Consider the following 17,646-nt stretch of genomic DNA (forward strand, 5'->3'; position numbering starts at 1 on the left):
AAAAAAAAAAAAAAAAGAATTTTTTGTGTAGCCAGGGATGGCCTTGAACTTGTAACTCTCCTGCCCTGACCTCCCTAGTGCTGGGGATGGAGCTCTAGGCTTTGTGCATATGAGGCAAGCACTGAGCCGCATTCCTAGCCAGTGCCTGGTGTTAATTCTTCTCCCTGTCCCAGGTCTGTCCAGTGCTGTTCTCTGGGAACGCAGGCAGGTACTGGGGAGGTCAGGTGCTGTTGCAAAGGGTGAATCAGGGCCTCCCTCACACCTGTCTCACCTGTCCTCTGAGCAGTACCCACAGGCATTTTCCTCTTCCTCCTCCTCTTTTATAATTTATGTATTTTGCATACAATGGTGTTTTGCCTGTTTGTATGTATGTCTATGTGAGGTTGTCAGATCCCCTGGAACTGGAATCACAGACAGTTGCGAGCTACCATGTGGTCCTGAGTTCGACCTCTGGAAGAGCAGTCGGTGCTGCTAACTGCTGAACCATCTCTCCAGCCCCTTCTTTTTCTTAGTCATGTAAAGATTTCAGTTCCTGGCCTCACTTGCCACAAGATTTGGAGTGCTTCTGGGAAACTATTGTGGGAAAGCAGTTCGTTGGGGTCCTCAGGGGCTTGCCAGTGACTTTGAGCACTGCCCTCAGCGTCCCCACCTGCTGTGCTTTATCTGCCATTCCTCCCTTGCAGGGCTATTTCAGGGATCTGGGAAGCGTGTCCTTAACATCGGTCGGCAGTGGTTGCACCCACATGCAGAGGCCTGTGTGGGATGCCATGATAAGAAATGAGATTTTGTGGGCAGGGGCATGGCAGACATGTGGAGTGGCTGGATCAGTTGGAGGAATGTCTGGAGGCAGCTCCAAGTGAAGATGGACAGACAGGGAGCTGGACGTTGCCCAGCCTGTGTGCGCAGGCTAGTGTCCCTTTAGGGAGAGGAAAGTGTGGCAGACACTGTGCTGGAGTCAGGGCCACCTGTGTGGCATGAGGTACCTGCTTTGGATGCTCAGAGCTCAGATAGGCCTCAGTGTGGGATTTAAACAGTTGGCAGGAGACAGGTTTTGTCCAGGGTAGGAAGGTGGCCAGGCACAGGTGGATAGCAGGAGTGAAGGAGGGTCCCCATCTTGGAGGAGGAGGAGGAGGAGGAAGAGGAGGAGGGGGAGGAGGAAGAGGAGGAGGAGGAAGAGGAGGAGGAGGAGGAGGAGGGGGAAGAGGAGGGGGAGGAGGAGGAGGAGGAGGAGGAGGAGGAGGAGGAGGAGGAGGAGGAAGAGGAAAGGGTCAGTAGGCTACTTACAGGCAGGAGAGGGCAGCATTGTGATGGTCTGTATTTGTGTGGTTAGTAATGCTTCAGAAGCCTCCGGAGACAGCCTCATGCCAGCCTGCTGGGTGGGAGGAAGATTGTTCCACTTCAGGGCTCAGAAGCTTAACTGGAGCCTGACTTACCTGCTGTTCAGTGTATAGCCTGGCTTCAGGAAGAATGAGGAGGCTTGCGTGCAGTGCATGGCCAAGTCAGAGCCCAGCCTAGATCCCTGGGAGAGCAGAGAGAGAGGCAGAGACCAGGGCTGAGTCCACCCTGGGCTGACCCCCAAGGAGTGGTGTGGGACTGTCCTGCCGGGGAGCAGGGAAGTAAGGGACTAGGACCAAGCTAGCAGTCCCTGGCTACAGGCTGGGGCAGGGCAGGAGGTGTGGCTTAGGGCCCTTACTGGACTTAGGCAGATGAGGCAGTTGCTCTGAAGTCTAAGATCAAGGACAAGATGGCCAAGAGTGGATGCAGACACAAACCCTTTTGTTATCCGACTGACCATGATGGGGCTTCTGACCAAGCTGCCCTAGGACAGCTGTGGCCTCGAAGAAGGGCACTGCAGCCTTTCTGACCTCACACGGTGCTCTCCGAAGCTCCCAGGGTTTACATATCCATAAGGTGGGGAAAGCAGGAGTGTGGGCAGCACTGGACCAGGGTAAAGCGAGCACTGACCACACTCCTCGTGGCTCACTGCTCCCAACACACAGCTTTTGGCTGTGACATAGAGTATGGGGTGTGTCAGTTGTTGGTATTCACAAAGTCCAGGAGCGTGCTGGGTGAGCTCATAGGCCATCCTTGACTCTGTACATTTAAAAAAAAAAAAAATTAAGCCAGACAAGGTAGTGCAAGCCTTTCATCCCAGCCCTTGTTGGAGATGCCTGGTCTACAGGGGGGGGGTTCTAAAATAACCAATTAAGGTTACAGAGACAGGAGGAGAGAGAAACACTGTTTCAAAACACTACATAAATAAATAAAAATTAAGGTTGGGGATTTAGCTCAGTGGTAGAGCGCTTGCCTAGCAAGCGCAAGGCCCTGGGTTTGGTCCCCAGCTCCGGAAAAAATAAATAAATAAATAAATAAAAATTAAAAAGTAATAATAGGGGCTGGAGAGGTGGCTCAGTGGTTAAGAGCACTGACTGCTCAGAGGTCCTGAGTTCAATTCCCAGCAACCACACGGTGGCTCACAACCGTCTGTAATGAGATCCGATGCCCTCTTCTGGTGTGTCTGAAGACAGCTACAGTGTGCTCATATAAATAAAAATTAATAAAAAAAATTTTAAAAAATAAAAAAGTAATAATAATTACACAAAAACATTGTTAGTCCTTTCTCATGTCCTCTCTCTGACCTCAGGCTCACAGTGCCAAGGCTGGGTTTGAACTCTCACTGTCTCTCCCACTGCCAAGTGCTGAGATCACAAGCTTGCCCGTGCACATGCCCTGGCTGTCTCCAGGGCGGCTTGATCGGAGCCAGGTGGCCGACTCTTCTGGTTTCCAGGCATCCCTCGTGTGTCCTCAGAGGACCTCAGGACAGGTGGGGAGAACTCTCGATGGTCCAGGTTCAGCCCTCTTGTTGTCTTAAGGTTGACGTGTTTATTGATACAGAAATAGCCTGTGCACAGATCAGAGAGTATGGCCAAAGACACAGCTATCTTTGGGCTTGCAGCCCCACCCCCAGAACAAAGGCGCATGTGACTGGCTCCTCCCTGCGTACATGCACTCACACACGCTCACAGTTCCCGAGGCCGAGAAGCTTAAATGGATCTCACACCTAGCATATCTCACTGGAGCCTGTGCACGGTTGGACTCTCTCCCTATCAGCCACTGCGTTCTCTTTGAAACCATTTTGATGCCCATGTGGTGCGTGTGCGTGCATGTGTGTTTTAACCAAAGATCCTCAGGCAAACATTTGTGCCACTGGACACTCCAAGGCCTTGAACTCGGTGCTGGAAAGAGGGCTCAGCAGTAACGAGCGCCAGCAGCTCACAGCTCTGTAACTTCAGTCCCTCATCTGGCCTGTGTGGCATTGCACACACATGCTACAAGAGGCATTCAGGCAACACTCATACACATAAAAATAAAATCACATGCACACACACACAGATGCACATACACACGTTTTAAGCCATAGACGTGAGTCAGGTGGGCCTTCCGAAGCTCAGTGTAGACAAGCCAGAAAGGAACATTGTAGCCCACGATTCTTTGAACCAGTGAGGAAGTTTCCAGACCATGAAAATGGCCTTGTAGAGACTCAGAACAGGCAGCAGCTCCTGAGGCAAGCAGCAGCCCCCTAGGGCTCCACAGAGACAAGCACTTCCCTTATGGACATACATGAGCCAGCTCCCTTTGTTGGGGAGGAGGCTGTCAGAGGAGCCATTCCTCAAGAGCCGGACACAGTGGGGCAGACTCTCCTGCTGGGACTTGGAGCTTGCTGAGGGGCTATGCTGGCTGCCCCCCCCCCTCAGTGTTGAGCTTACAGTGCGGCTACCACACTCCCAGTTCTTTCATGTGGGCTCTGGGCATTGAACTCAGGTCCCCATGGTTTCGCACAAGTGCTTGACCAATGGAGCCGTCTGTACCCCAGCCTGAGGTAGCTCAGTGTTTCAAGGGAGCCACATAAGAAAGGGCAGGAAGGACACACACAGGCAGAGCCCCTGCTTTGGCTCTCAGTCCCCTCTGCCACCATGCACATGCCGGCTGTGTGCTCAGCACTTGGGCTAGTGGGAAACAAGGGCGCCCAGCACTTGTCCTCCAAGGGCCTCGCACATCCAGCATCAGGCAAAGCCGGCGGTGACTGGTCAGGGGAGCTGTCACCTCTACCGGGGGACTGGGATGGCACGGGCGGGGGTGGGGACTGGGCACTCAGGAACTCTCCAGGGTTCTGGAAGGGGTTGCTGTCTTGGCAGCAGACACCTACGGTGAAGGCAGCTGCGCCTGTGGTCACGCCCCAAGCAGCCAAACGCATATCAGCTGCGTTAGCAAGCCTGCGTGGGGAGAGCTGGGAAGCCGGAGGCTTATCTAAGGAAGTGATGGTTAAGCCAATGCTTGAAGGATGAGGAGGCATAAGTCAGGTCAGGGAGGGGCTGAGCTGTCCTAGGCCGAAAGAGCTGCCTCTGTGGGCGCCTCAGGGTAGGGAGAACCCACTAGTGAGGTAAGATGTCAGGCCCTCAGCTTCTCCACCGACACTGCAGACCTCTTTCTTCTGCCTCTTTACATTAAGACTTATCTTACACTCACGGTGTTCTGCCTGCATGTGTATCAGCGTCAGCATCGTGTGTATGCAGTGCCCCATGGCGGCCAGAAGGGGGCGTCAGTTCCTCTTGGAACTGTAGTTAGACACCATGCAAGTGCTGGGGGATCAAACCTGGAGCTTCTGCCAGAGGACTAAGTGCTCTTAACCACTGAGCCATCTGTCCCCCTCCCCAGGCCAACCTCAGAATTAGGTTTGATTGTCATAATTGGGACCCCGGCCCATGTCCTGCGCCTTCTCTGAGAACTGGCTGCCTCAGCGGTTCACTATTCTCCACTGTACACTGACTGGCTGGCCCTGCCTGCCTCACCGTGGCCTTTCCCACCTAGCAAGTGTTCTTCAGCAGGCTCTGCTTCCTGTGTGGTCTCCTCATACAGCTGTTGGTGCCTGGGTCCTGTGTTTACACATGCTCAGCACCCACGCTGGTCCAGGAAGTGACTCTTTACCTGAGGAGCACCCTGGATACAGCCGGGGAGTCCGCCCCTGGAGCCCTGTGTTTTCAGTGAGCCACACTGGAAAGGGCCCAGCAGTCACTACCTTCAGTGAGCCACACTGGAAAGGGCCCAGCAGTCACTACCTTCAGTGAGCCACACTGGAAAGGGCCCAGCAGTCACTGGCCTTCAGGATTTGGGAACTAGGGGCAGAAATTTCCAGAAATCCCTCCACTCATAGATAATCCTGTATCTCTCACAACGCTTTATGAACTTTAAAAGAAAACAACTTGACTTTCCTGCTTCCTTCATTTTCTGATGCTGAGACAAGGAGGGTCTCAGGCTGCAGTCTTCCCATGTCTCCGTGCTGATAATGGCGCTCCAGGCATCTTAATGTAATTTTCTGAGGTGAAGCGTGACATCCTAAGTTCCGTTTCCAGAGCCCACACTAAAAAGCTGGCTGTGGGGGCTGGGGATTTAGCTCAGTGGTAGAGAGCTTGCCTAGCAAGAGCAAGGCCCTGGGTTCGGTCCCCAGCTCCGAAAAATAGAAAAAAAAAAAGAAAAAAAAGAAAAAAAAGAAAAAAAAAAAAGCTGGCTGTGCATCTGCAATGGCAGCCCAGGAAGGAAGGCAGAGAGAGGTGGGTCTTTGGGGCTCACCAGCCAGCCTAGCCTACTTGCCAACCTGGGGCCTGCGAGAAGCTGCGTCTCAGAGGTTAGGAGGCCGAGGAAAGAAGGCTGTGGGTTCCCAGCCAGCCAGGACTATAGAATGAAATCTCAAAGGCAAACCAACTGGAGGCGGGTGTGGTAGCCATGCCTTTAGTCCCAGCAGAGGCCTGGAAGGACTTCCCCTGTGTGTGCGAGCCACTGGCAGCGCTTTGGGAAGCGACCATCACTCCCGTGTCATGAGTCATGGCAGTTAAGGAACCTTCTGTGTAGTCAGACGAACCAGGGTTTGGGACCACCAACCCCATTGCCTCTTCCTGTGACTATAATCAGTACTTCTGGACCCAGGCCAGGCCACTCTGATCGCTAGCCAAGCTTACTTGTGTCCGGGGCCAGTCTTGCCTTGTCCTGTGCCGGTCCTACCTCTGAGGTGGCTGGTCAGCACCAAAGTCACTGACTCCAGCACAGGGCTCACAGACCACCACACCCTGGAAGGCAGAAGAATGTGCTTCCCAGCGCCCTGTGCACCTGGCGGTCTCTCGGGTAGGATGCAGGCCCTTTGCCTGCTCCCAGCCACTTTAGAAGGAAGGCTGTGTCCGAGGTGTCCCGCAGGCACCGTTCCAACCTCCACCCACTCCGGCAGGGCCGAGCAGGCTGCAAGGACCAGACTGTGAGCCGTGGTAAGGGTTCCCAAGCCGGCCTGTGAGTCCCGGGTTGATAAGGAAGGCCCTGCCTCTGTCTGGACTCCCGGGGAAGAGAGAAGCAGGAAGCTTTTAGTGGGGAAAGGTGCGTAAGGCCCTGCCAAGCAGGTTATGGTGGGTGGGGAGGTACCACCTGCTATAGCCCCAGGATTTGGGTGGAGATTGTGGTGGAGCCTCCAGAAAAGAGGGCTGGGACAGCTGAGTGCTGAGTGGCCTGTGACTGGCTGAGTGGCCCATGACTGGGCCTCCTATCCGCTGCTGTGGCGGCCCACAACCAGCCCACAAACCTGTCTCTTCCCAGTCTGCAGCAGCCTCAAGGAAGCCGCTCCTGACCTCGCAGTGAGTAGAGAGGCCTCTGTCCCTAATACTCCTTGGTGTCCTCCAGAACACTTACTGTTGAGAGGACAGTGGCTAGGGCTGAATCAGGGTGTGGTCTTTCCTGTGTGGGCCACCTTGTCCTGTGCCTATTGCCACAGCACCAAGACAGTCAGTTCTCCAGGCGTTCCAAACGCCTGTACTGCGCTGGCCACCGTCATCGGCCTCCGGGGAAGCTCCTGAGTTGGAAGCTAAGGCCGGAGAGTCCTGGCAAGGAACAGGGTACTCTGTGCAGGCTGGGAAATGTACTGGGATTTCTTTCCCTGGCTCTCAGAGCCTGCATTTTAGCACTTCTAGGTGAACCAGTAGTTACAGGTTGTCCTTGTCACCAGTGTAGCATCTGGCACACAGAGGCACATTCCCCGGCATTCTGTGGAGAGCCAGGTCCTTGCTTGTGGGTGGAGAAGGAGTGTGTGAGACATGCTGCTCTGTTACTGTGTCAAGTGTCACCCCTGTGACACTTCTGGTATTATCTCTCTCTCACATCCACAGACCCCTCCTCCTGAGTGAGAGTGCAGGTTTTCACTGGCTCAGGGGCTGCCAAAGGGACTTGGGGAGGACATGGTTGGGCTCCCGTCTCTAGGGTGCTCTTCTTGGGCAGGGAGAGCCCATCTGCCTGCTGCAGCTTTGTCCCGTTCCTCAGGGACCAGGAAGTCCTTGGGACTTCCTGCTTTCCAGAGCTGAGTGAAGCAGCCCTTATCTGGAACTAGAAAGCCCCAGGAGGTGTGTGCTCGAAAGAAAGCAAATAGAGACCGTCCTGAAGTTTCCTTGCCCCGGCAGCACCACCTAAGCTGCTTCCTGGGAGCTTAGCGCTGCCTTTCTTTAAAGTTCTTCCATTCATTCGTTCATTCATTTTTTTGTTTGTTTGTTTGTTTGTTTGTTTGTGGTCTCTGGGTGAGCCTGTGCGGTGTGTGACAGTCAGAGCACAGGTTGAAGGACGAGTCTGTTCTCTGTTCTCTCCTGCTGTGTGTGGCTTCACTTCAGGGCATCAGGCTTGGAGGCTGTGCCTTGCCCTTACCTATGGAGTCACCTCACAGGCAGCGCTTCAAGCTTCACTTTTTCATCCAGTATCGGCAGGCCCATGTGATGTCAGCAGGCCCATAATGCCAGAGCTTGGGAGTTAGAGATGGGAGGACCAGAAGTTCAGTGTTGTCCTTGGTGAATTCAAAGCTAGACTGAGCTGTATGAGACTACGTGAGACTCTGACACACACTCTCTCTCTCTGAGATTGGCTCTCACCTTGTAACTCTGGCTGGCCTGTAACTGTCTATATAGACCCGGCTAGCCTTGAAATGCACAGAGATCCACCTGCCATAGCCTCCGAGTACTAGGATTAAGGTTGTACACCGCTGTGCCTAGCCAACATGAGACTTTCAAGAAACCAGAAAGTTTAAAACAGGAATGGAGGGGTTGGGGATTTAGCTCAGTGGTAGAGTGCTTGCCTAGCAAGCCCAAGGCCCTGGGTTCGGTCCCCAGCTCTGAAAAAAAGAAAACAAACAAACAAACAAACAAACAAAACCAAACAAAACAGGAATGGAGAGGTGGGGCTCAGAAGTTGAAGTCAGTTATTACTCCACAGAGGACCCAAGTTCGACTCCCAGCACCCCACATCAGATAGCTTACAACCTCTTGCTACTCTAGCTCCTGGGAACTGATGCCTTCTTTTGGCACACATGAGCACATACCCACATACATGTGCATAATTAAAAGCAACAAAAATACGACTTTAAAATTGTTAAATGTCTTTCACATCTACTACTATTCCAAGCTAGTGGATATTAGTCCTGGCCTTCAGATGGGCCAGAAATGGCCCAGGAGTCCCCAGCGTGGTAAGATGGAGCTGCGGTGAGCCTTTTGCAGAGCCTGGCACCAGAGCTCCTCTTTGTCCCACTGGCTTCCCACCTCTCTAGCAAGGGGGGAATGGGACATGGAGTTGTTGAACTGCCTGAGCTCAGCTTAGCAAGCAGCACAAGGGCAAACCCCCAGGCCTCGTTTCCTTCCTGCAGCTGTGAAGAAATACCTTGATGAAATGCACCTATGGGAGAAAGGGCTTATTGTAGCTCCCAGTTCCAAAATATAGCTCATCATTTTGGGGAAATCAAGGCAGAAACTTGTGACAGGTGATCCACAATCAAGAACAGAGAGAGAATGAATGCAACCTTGCCTAGTAGTGCTTGTTCAATTCAAGACCCAGCCAAGGGAATGGTGCCACCCACAGTGGGCAGGGCCTCGCTTCTCTTCTTATGCAGTCAAGAAAATCCTCCTAAGGCTAACCCACTGGCTAACCTAATCCAAACAGCCTGTCACTGAGACTCACTTCCCAAGGGAGTCTGCATGATGTTACGTTGACAAAACTATCACAGTATTTTCTAAACTTGGAAGTTTGAAGTTAGGATACTCAGACTCACAGCAGGTGGGAAGAGGGACAGTTTGTGCATGGAGCACAGGCTTAGAGAACCTACAGGAAGAGAATGAAAACTGGACTCAAGATAGAGAGCACGTTTGGCACACAGCAGGCTCAGGGTTCAATGTACAGAAACCAATGATGGCTGTCCACCTGAGTCTTCCCGGGCCACCATGGGACATGCTTCTACATAAAGGTTTTTGTCTCCCTTGTTGGGAACTTCTTGTGTTTGTGAGTGTGTTCAGGGCCCTTGGAGGCCAATAGAGGGCCTCAGATCTCCTGGACCTAGAGGTGGTTGGGAACTGCCTGAGTGGGTGCTGGGAAGCCAGGTTGGGCCCCCTGGAAATGCAGCAAGCACATTAAACAGCTTTCCATCTCCTACCGGGAGCCTTTTAAAGATAATCACTTTTTCTTAATCCTTTTTAAAATCACATTTAAAAAATGTACTTTCCTTTAATTTTTAAATCAGCACACAGACTAATAGGTTTCTTTATACATAATCATGCACACTTAGCTTTGGTTGGTCCTCCCCACGGTGCTCTCCCTCAATCCTTGCCCCCCATGCCCTTCTCTCCCCTGCAGTACTCCCTACCCATGTTCACATCTCATGTGTTCTGTTAGCTTCCCCACCCTGCCCTCACACCGCCCCCCTGTCCAGTACCCTGGCCTCCGTTTAAGTGCACAGCTTAAGAATCACAAGTGCAGTCCTGCCTCAAGAGAGAACATCGACAGTGTTTGTTAGAGCCTGGGTTACCTCGTGTAATATTTTCTAGTTCCATTCTTAATGAATGAATAAAATCACCCTGTGTGACCAGACGCCAAGCAAGACGGGGCCAAGAATGACAGAGAGTTCATTCAGTCAGGAGAGGAAGGATTTTATAGTCTTAGCGTTCAGGAGTGGAACTGAGAGGCAGATGTGGTGTGGCTGCCTCCTGTCTTCACGGGTGATTGGCTTTTCATCTCTGCCACACCCATGGTCTCTCTCTAGGGCTCCGGTGTTCTCCTCTGTGAGCGGGAAGTTGTTGCCACTGCTTAGAGGTCTTCTTAGGCTCTGGGGGTCCAGAACCTAGGACACTCTTAACCGTTGGGATAGAAGGGATGTTCACCTGGCCAAATGGAAGCCAGCCTTTCCCAGAGCAGGCTCCCAAAGCCAGGTACTCACTTTAGAGTTCCTCTGCTCAGCTGTGCGGGCTGCCCGGGGTCCCGATCCCAGCACCCAGGAGGCAGAGAAAGGTGGATCTCTGTGTCCTTGAGGCCAGCCTGGTCTACAGAGAGAGTCGAGCCAGACAGATCCTGTCTCAATAAGACCAGAAAACAAATCAAAGATATTTTCTCAGAAGACAGAGAGCTGGAACACTAGGAAGACACTGGTGGTTGTGGCTGGAGAGGAGGCTCGGCTGGGCACCTGCCTGGGGAACGAAAGCCGCTTTGGCGTCGAGCTCTAGCTCAGCACTAAAGTGCACACGGTGCGCACCAGCTACCTTAGCATCTGCAGGTTGAGACAGGAGGACCAGGAGGTCAGGGTCATGCTTGGCTTCACAGGGAGTTTGAAGACAGTCCCATCTCAAAATAAAAAGGAAAAAAAACCAACAGCTTAGCATTGGTTTACTTTGGGTCACTTTTTATAAAGATTAGAGCAGAGAGGGAGTGGAGTAGCTCACTGGCGGAGTGTTCACCCAGCAAGCCCAAGACCCTGGGCCCAGACTACAGCGATACAGATAATAAAACCAGAACCATCTTATGGAGCCAATGATGACTGAGCTGTCTGGGAAATTGGGCTACTGTCTCGTTCCTGATTCTTGGAAAGGCCAGGTGGCAGCTTGGGGTGGCAAGGGAGGTGGCTCTTTAGCTTAAGTGACTCCATTTTGTTGTTGTTTTGTGGGAGCTGGGTGGGAGAGCCTAGTCCAAAACAGCTGCTTCCTGTGATGGCCGGTGTGGATCACTTGTGGCCGGTTGTCTGTGGTTTGACTCCAGCAGAGGGTGTGTGGGCTCTGCGTGGGAAGACTTGTAGAAGGTTAGCCCTGTCCGTCCATCCGCAGCCTTTTCCAGCCCTTGCTGCCATGGTCTCCAGATTTTCCTTTCTACCTTACTCTTTTAAGCTGGAGTCTTATGTACCTGGACCACCCTCATGCTGGTCTTTATTAAAAACCATGTATTCATTCATGGCATTATTTTCTTCTCTGAGCTCAACTCTCTTCTATCATGAGGACTTTCTATTCTCAGGATTATCCCAGATGGCCCAGCTCTCTTTGGTCACCTTGAACCTTCTCTGAGGTCTCCAGCAGGACCCAGCGCCTGCCCCACCCTCTGCCTCACTGTATGCAGAGCAGGTGCTGGCCTTCTCTCCCATCCTGGGAACCAGGTGCTTCCAGGCACCTGTGTGGGGGTGACACTTGAAATTCTGCTCAGCCCAAACATGTAGCGCCAAAAGGGCAGAAGCACCATCGTCCTCAGCTTCTAGCTCACCCTGTGGGTCTCGACCCTTTGGAGGTCAGATATCAGACGTCCAGCATGTTAGTTCACAACAGTAGCAAAGTTACACTGACGAAGTAGTAACAAAGATAGTTTTATGGTTAGGGGTCAGCACAACATGGAGAACTGTATTCAAGGGTCACAGCATTAGGCAGTTTAGAAGCACTGCTCTAGAGAGAAAGAAGAGTCAGGTGGGCTGGAAACAGAGGCCCAGGGAGACGGATACAGCGCTTCAGCCTGGGCATCGAACCTTTTCTTTTTCTTTCTGTCTTATTTTGAAATGTGTGTGTGTGTGTGTGTGTGTGTGTGTGTGTGTGTGTGTGTGTGTGCACGCGCGTGCACACTGGCAGAAGCCTTCAGAGGCCAGAAAAGGGCATTAGATCAAGGGAGCCGAAATTAGAGGAGCTTGTGAGTCACCCAGCATAGGTTTGGGAACCAAGCTAACCACTGTGCCGTCTCTCTGGCCCTGACGTGTTCTTCCTGATTGCCACGAGCTGGTCCGTTCCCTGGGTTTTTGCTGAGCAACCGGTTACTGGCTGCTGGTTACTTCTCATTCTACAAGTGGGTGATTTGCCTTCGTGTGTGTCTGGGCAGAATGTGTGCGGTGACCACAGAGGTCAGAAGAGAGCATGAGCCGGGACCACAGTTGTGAGTAGCTGTGTGGCTGCTGGGATCTGAACCCAGGCCCTCTGCAAGAGCAGCCAGTGCTCTTAACTGCTGAGCCACCTCTGCAGCCCCAGGACCTACACTCTGTAGGGAGGAGGCAAGCGCTGACTGGACAGGTGGCTCGCAGTGAGCAGACCCCAGGAGGTCGAAGCAGGAAAGAATGCAAGTCCTTGAGGGTGGCTCACTGAACTGGTGACTTTTGAGAGAAGGCCAGAAGGAGGTGAGGCAGGAAATAGGGCCCTGCGCAGGGCCAGATAGACCATCAAGGAGGAGCATGGCTGTATGGAAGCGGGGGTGACTGTGGGAGCTGAGTGAAGAGAATGGGAAGAGGGTCCAGCCCTGTGCACATCCACACGTGTAACACTTGGGACAGGACAAGCTAAAAGGTATGGTAGCATAAAAGAATCGCCCAGCCCTGCCCGTGGGGACCTACAAACTGCCTTTCATTCTGTAGCCATTTTTCTCATTGTGCAGTGCTCGGTGCGGTTTGTAATCTGTTAAGTGTCTCCATTTAAGTGTTTCGTGGCCAGATAGTGCTCCGTGTTTCCGCATGTGCTCTGTTTATCCCACCATTCCTCTGCTGGCGCTGACTCTTTGCTGGTCTCTCTGCATTGTTAATATGGAGCTGGCACCTGTGTATTTTCCTTCCCCAGGGAATTAAAGTGCCTATCCCGGGCTGATATTGCCCGGCAGAGCTCAGATCTTCCCATGTTCCCCCAGATAGATATGGGTGCCATGTCACAGCTGTTCAGTTCCCGTGCCTCCTCTCTCCCCAGAGAGGCCATCTTCATGCCCTCCCTTAGGCTGGCTTCTCATCTCCTGGTCCTGACGGTCAGGGTGATAAAGTGAAACCCCACCTTGTCAGTGGGCTGGCTAGGTGAGAGGGGACAAGGGTGAGGGCATGTCCGTAGCCTGAGAGCTTCCCTGGTCTTAGTGGTTTAGAGAGGCAAGTGATGTGTCTAGATGGTACCTGCTGGCCAGAGAGCCCCACAGCAGGACTGCTGGCCCGGAGGCTGGCCGGCCAGCTCTTAGCTTTGGGGTCCCTTGGATACCTCACACGGAACTGTGAGGCCCAGGCATGTTGCTCTCCCTGTCAGTTGGACTAACTCGTGCCGTGCATGCTCACCAGAGCACACTGGAGCACAGATGGGGGTGCTGGAGATTCCTGAATGGCCACTTGGTTCAGTGGGGTCTCGGAGCAGGCACCAGAAGCACAGGCCTCTGTTGGCCACGCTGGGACAACTCAGCCTGGATCTTTCTAGGAATAGACAAGCAGCTGCTTCAAAGACCACGCCAGGCTCTGCTGGTCCTTCCTCCTACCGTCTCCCTGGCTGGGTTCACCCGGCCTCCCTGTCTAAAGCCCTATACAGCCTTAGAAGGGGGATGGTTTTAGATCCAGCCCTGCTCCTTCAGAGCCCTCCTGAGCACCCTGCTTCTCCCAGGTTGGAGCCCCTCCCACCCTTCACCTTTCTGTACCTAGAGCCATTTCAGCTGCCAGCCACGTGACCCTTCTCTTTGTGTCTGGAGTCCTGGGTGTCCTGTATCCCTCAGAGGCCGGATTGAAACCAGCCTGTCCCAGACCAGCGTGCTCCAAGCGTGCCCATGGGGCTGTGCATCCATTCCTCAGAGAGGCATGGCCATCAGTCACAGTTCAATATTTGTGTCAGCCTCTTGACCAACGCACTTAGCAAATGTTTGTTGACTGAGTAAATGCCAGCAGATGGCAGCCACTGGAAGGAATGGAGAGGAGGGCAGAGCAGGAGGGAGGACACTGGCAGACATAGCTCCAAGGCCCCAGTGGATAGGGCTCTGGGGAGGCCTCCGGCACAGCAGCAGAGCCTCGTGGTCAGAGCCCCTGATTGCTGAAGGCCTGGTTAGAGCCGTTGTTAGAAGAATCCTGAGTCTTTCCAGAACCCAGGCAGGCTTCCGGTTTAGCACAGCAGCACCTTTAAAGGAGTCTTCCCTAGAGCCAGGTGGTGGTACTTAAACACAAGAATATTATTAAGAAAGTAAGCCAACCCTGATGGCACACACTGTTAGCGCTAGCACTTAGGGGCCAGAGGCAGGTAGTGGATCTTTGTGAGTTCAAAGCCAGCCTGGGGGGTTGGGGATTTAGCTCAGTGGTAGAGCGCTTGCCTAGGAAGCGCAAGGCCCTGGGTTCGGTCCCCAGCTCCGGAAAAAAAAGAACCAAAAAAAAAAAAAAAAAAAAAGCCAGCCTGGTCTAAAGAGTGGGTTCCAGCCCAGCCAGGGCTGCACGTGTCTAAAGAGATGGACGAAAGCACTCTTCAGCTCTGCAGTGGGTTGTTCCTACTTGTATGTGTGTGTTCACTTGGGTGTGGAGGCCACAGGTCGTCCCTGGTCGTTGTCTCTCACTGACCTGCATCTTGCCTGCCTGTCTGCCTTTCTGTCTTCACCGCCTCAGCCCCACACTCCTGTATCACAGATGTGCGCTGCTGCTCCTGGCTCTCCCACATGGGTTCTGGGAGTTGAACTCAGGCCTTTGTGACTGTGTGGCAAGCACTTTTAAAGCTATCTCTCTGACTTATTTGTGTGTGTGTGTGTCCACGTGCAATTACATGTCATTACATGGTTCATGTGGAAATCAATTCTCTCCTCCTACAGTGCAAGTCCCAGGAGTTGAATTCAGTTCATCAGGCTGGGTGGTAAGGCACCTTTATACACCAAGCCATCTAACTGCACCCCATCCTTGGGAAGACAAGGCCTCACTGTGTAGCCACGGCTGGCCTTGAACTTGCAGCAGTTGTTAGTAGGCATCATCACCCCAGGCTTGTTTTGTCTGTGAGCCCAAGTTCTCACGTGACTCACACTTCTTGTTTGGGAAATGCTGTTAGGGACTTTCTCCATATAGGTGTGGTTGGGGGCGGGCATTACCCCTTCCATCCCAGAGGAAAGGGCTCCTGAGAGCCAGGCCTGCCCCCCTGCTGCCAGCCCACCTGAGGCCCCTCACTTCCTCTTTCCCAGCTCAGGCAAGAGCTCCCTTCCCTCGTTCTCTTTTCCAGAACGTTCTCTAGTTGCCAGAGCTTTTATTTGCATTTAGTGCTGCTTCTGGACGCTAGAGAAGGTCTAGAAATACAAGGTCCGTTTCTGCCCGAATGGTTTGTCTTGTCTGGTTCCTGCTGTTTCTGGTATTTTGGGGATTGACCTCAAGTACCCACTAGGGTGAATCCACCCTGGCCTCTGGTACCCTGAGGACATGGGGTGACCTGAATTGGCAAATGGGAAGCAGCGAGTACTGCAGAGTTGCTGGCCCGGAAAATTGGGTCACTGGGTCAGCACACAGATTACTGATTGATAGGGAAGCCCGGGGCCATCATCCAGGGACTTTGTCTTAGGGCCCCTCCATGCCAGTTCCACACCTGTGCCTCAGTAACATTGCTAACCCTCACCCCGCCCCAGCCTCCACAGTGAGCAAGGAGAGAGTGGAAGCTGGAACAGTGGCATGGGGGGAGATACAGGGGGCTGGGGGGGGGGTGCAAGGGAGCAGGAGGCGAGGAAGGCTCAGGTTCTCTTCAGCAAAGATGACAGTGCTTTTCTCTTCTCCAGGACAGCCTTCTTCTGTTTGGCTTCATGCCTCTTCAGAGAATTCAGGGACAGAGCAGGGAGCACCCTGCAGGTCTCCTGTGGTGGGAGGGGTGGGGGGTAGAGAGTGAGACCTGTGAAGGTCCCGGGGTCCCAGGGCTTGCACACTTTAAAATCCATGGCCTAGTTCAGCTGAGCCTCCCCCAAGACCAAGGGTAACGATGCACACAGCGGGCACAGTCCCTGCAAGTGGTTCTGCCCTGCACGCCTGCCTCAGTTTCTCCATGCTTCTTGGACCTCACAACCTGGTAGGCAGCTGCACTTCATTAACTTTAAGGCTTGAGAACTTTGGGAAAACAAGTGTCACCCCCAGATTGGGGGAGGGGTGGTGAGCCAGGGTCTGAGGGAAGCCTGACCAAGAGGCTGGTAGAGGCAGCTTCTGAAGGGCACTGATGTGAGTGACAGGGACATAAGGAAGTGGGTCCCTTGGGGAAGGCTGCAGGCCAAGGCGTCAAAGTGCTTATCCATTCACCAAGTGCTGTTGAACGCTCACTAAAAGGCTCTGTGCCAGCAGAACAGAGGACAGTCCTGGGGAGCAGCCGTGTGCTGAGGCTGGGGCAGCCAGCAGACCTTGCAGATCTGGAGTCAGGACTGAGGTAAGCAGGGCGGAGTGGTGCTAGCCCTGGACAGTTCCTTGGAAGAAGCACCACTGAGAGCCCAGGAGAGCCAGGATCCTCCAGGGAGCCAGCAGAACTCCAGTCCACTGAGCCTCTGTGGCTGGGAGTGATGTTGGGATGAGGGGACAGGGGACAAAGCAGGAAAGAAGGGCTAGAGGAAGACTCAGGGACCAGAGCCCATGGCCACCTCCAGCTATGACATGGTGTTTTGTGGCAGGAGTAGTCAGGGGGGCCGTGGTGGGGGACTGTGCCAGACTCTTGTGACAGATTGAGCTGAGGGCTTACAGCCACAGAGGAGTCAGGGGAGTGAGGGCTCCTGACTCAGGCTGACAGGAGATTCCAACACCCTGGACCCTGCCCCGGGCCAGCTAACTTCTGGTGCATTCCTGACCAGCAGTACACAGAGGGCACATGGTGCCGGGACTAAGACTTGACCTCCAGCTAGCATTTCCTCATCTGTTGAATGGGGACAGTAGCACCCAGTTCTTGGGGGTATTTATAAGAAGGGTCAGTGCCCACAGAGTTAGTAAGGTTATGGGAAGCCAGGGACAGTGGGAGCTAGCACCAGGGTGAGAGACGGTGAGAAGGCATGGCTAAGATGGGGCTTATGAAGGGGGCCCTGGCATGCTGACTCCCCCCCAAGCCACCTCCACCCCAGGCAGGCAGGCAGGCCTTCTCTCTCCAAGCACATAGCATGCTTGGCTGTCAGAAGCTGAGCCACCGGGCAGAGCACCTGTGTTTCCTTAGCTGACCTCCCGGGCAGTGCTTCTCTAAGGGCCTGCAGCCTCCTTCCACTGTGTGTCGGTCCTCCCTAGAGGTGTGGGTCATTGGGTTCAGCTCCTGTATCTGCCCCTGCCAGCGAGAGGTGGGTGGAGCTTGCCACTCCCACATCTACCCCTCCCTGTCCTCCCTCCTCCCTGCAGTGTCTCTTCTTGGGTGGTGAGCCTGGGTCCTAGAGCTGGGACTGTGTGCACTGTGTGTGTGCGGTGTGTGTGCGCGTGTGTATGTGTGCTGTGTGTGAACCTTGTGTATGCACTGTGTGTCGGGGGGAGGTGCGCTTGGGTGTGTGTTTCTGTATGTACACACGTGAATGTGTGTACACATACAGAATCAGAGCAGCCCAGGGATTGTTTCTGCAGAAAACCACTGTGCTAGAACCACCCTGTTCCCTCCCCTC

General features: G+C 53.5%; 1 protein-coding gene across 4 annotated transcripts in view; it reads left to right on the top strand.

Moving 5' to 3' along the window:
• The window catches only part of Ppard (peroxisome proliferator-activated receptor delta), a 65,181-nt gene that overhangs the window by 29,572 nt on the left and 17,963 nt on the right, over positions 1-17,646 (top strand). The window contains exon 1 of one of the 4 annotated variants that reach the window (XM_006256167.5): positions 1,270-6,674. The gene's annotated coding sequence lies outside the window, so the exon portion shown is untranslated. 4 annotated transcript variants of the gene reach the window in all.

Source organism: Rattus norvegicus, chromosome 20 (genome assembly GCF_036323735.1).
Source record: "Rattus norvegicus strain BN/NHsdMcwi chromosome 20, GRCr8, whole genome shotgun sequence".
In the NCBI taxonomy this organism is placed as follows: Eukaryota; Metazoa; Chordata; class Mammalia; order Rodentia; family Muridae; genus Rattus; species Rattus norvegicus.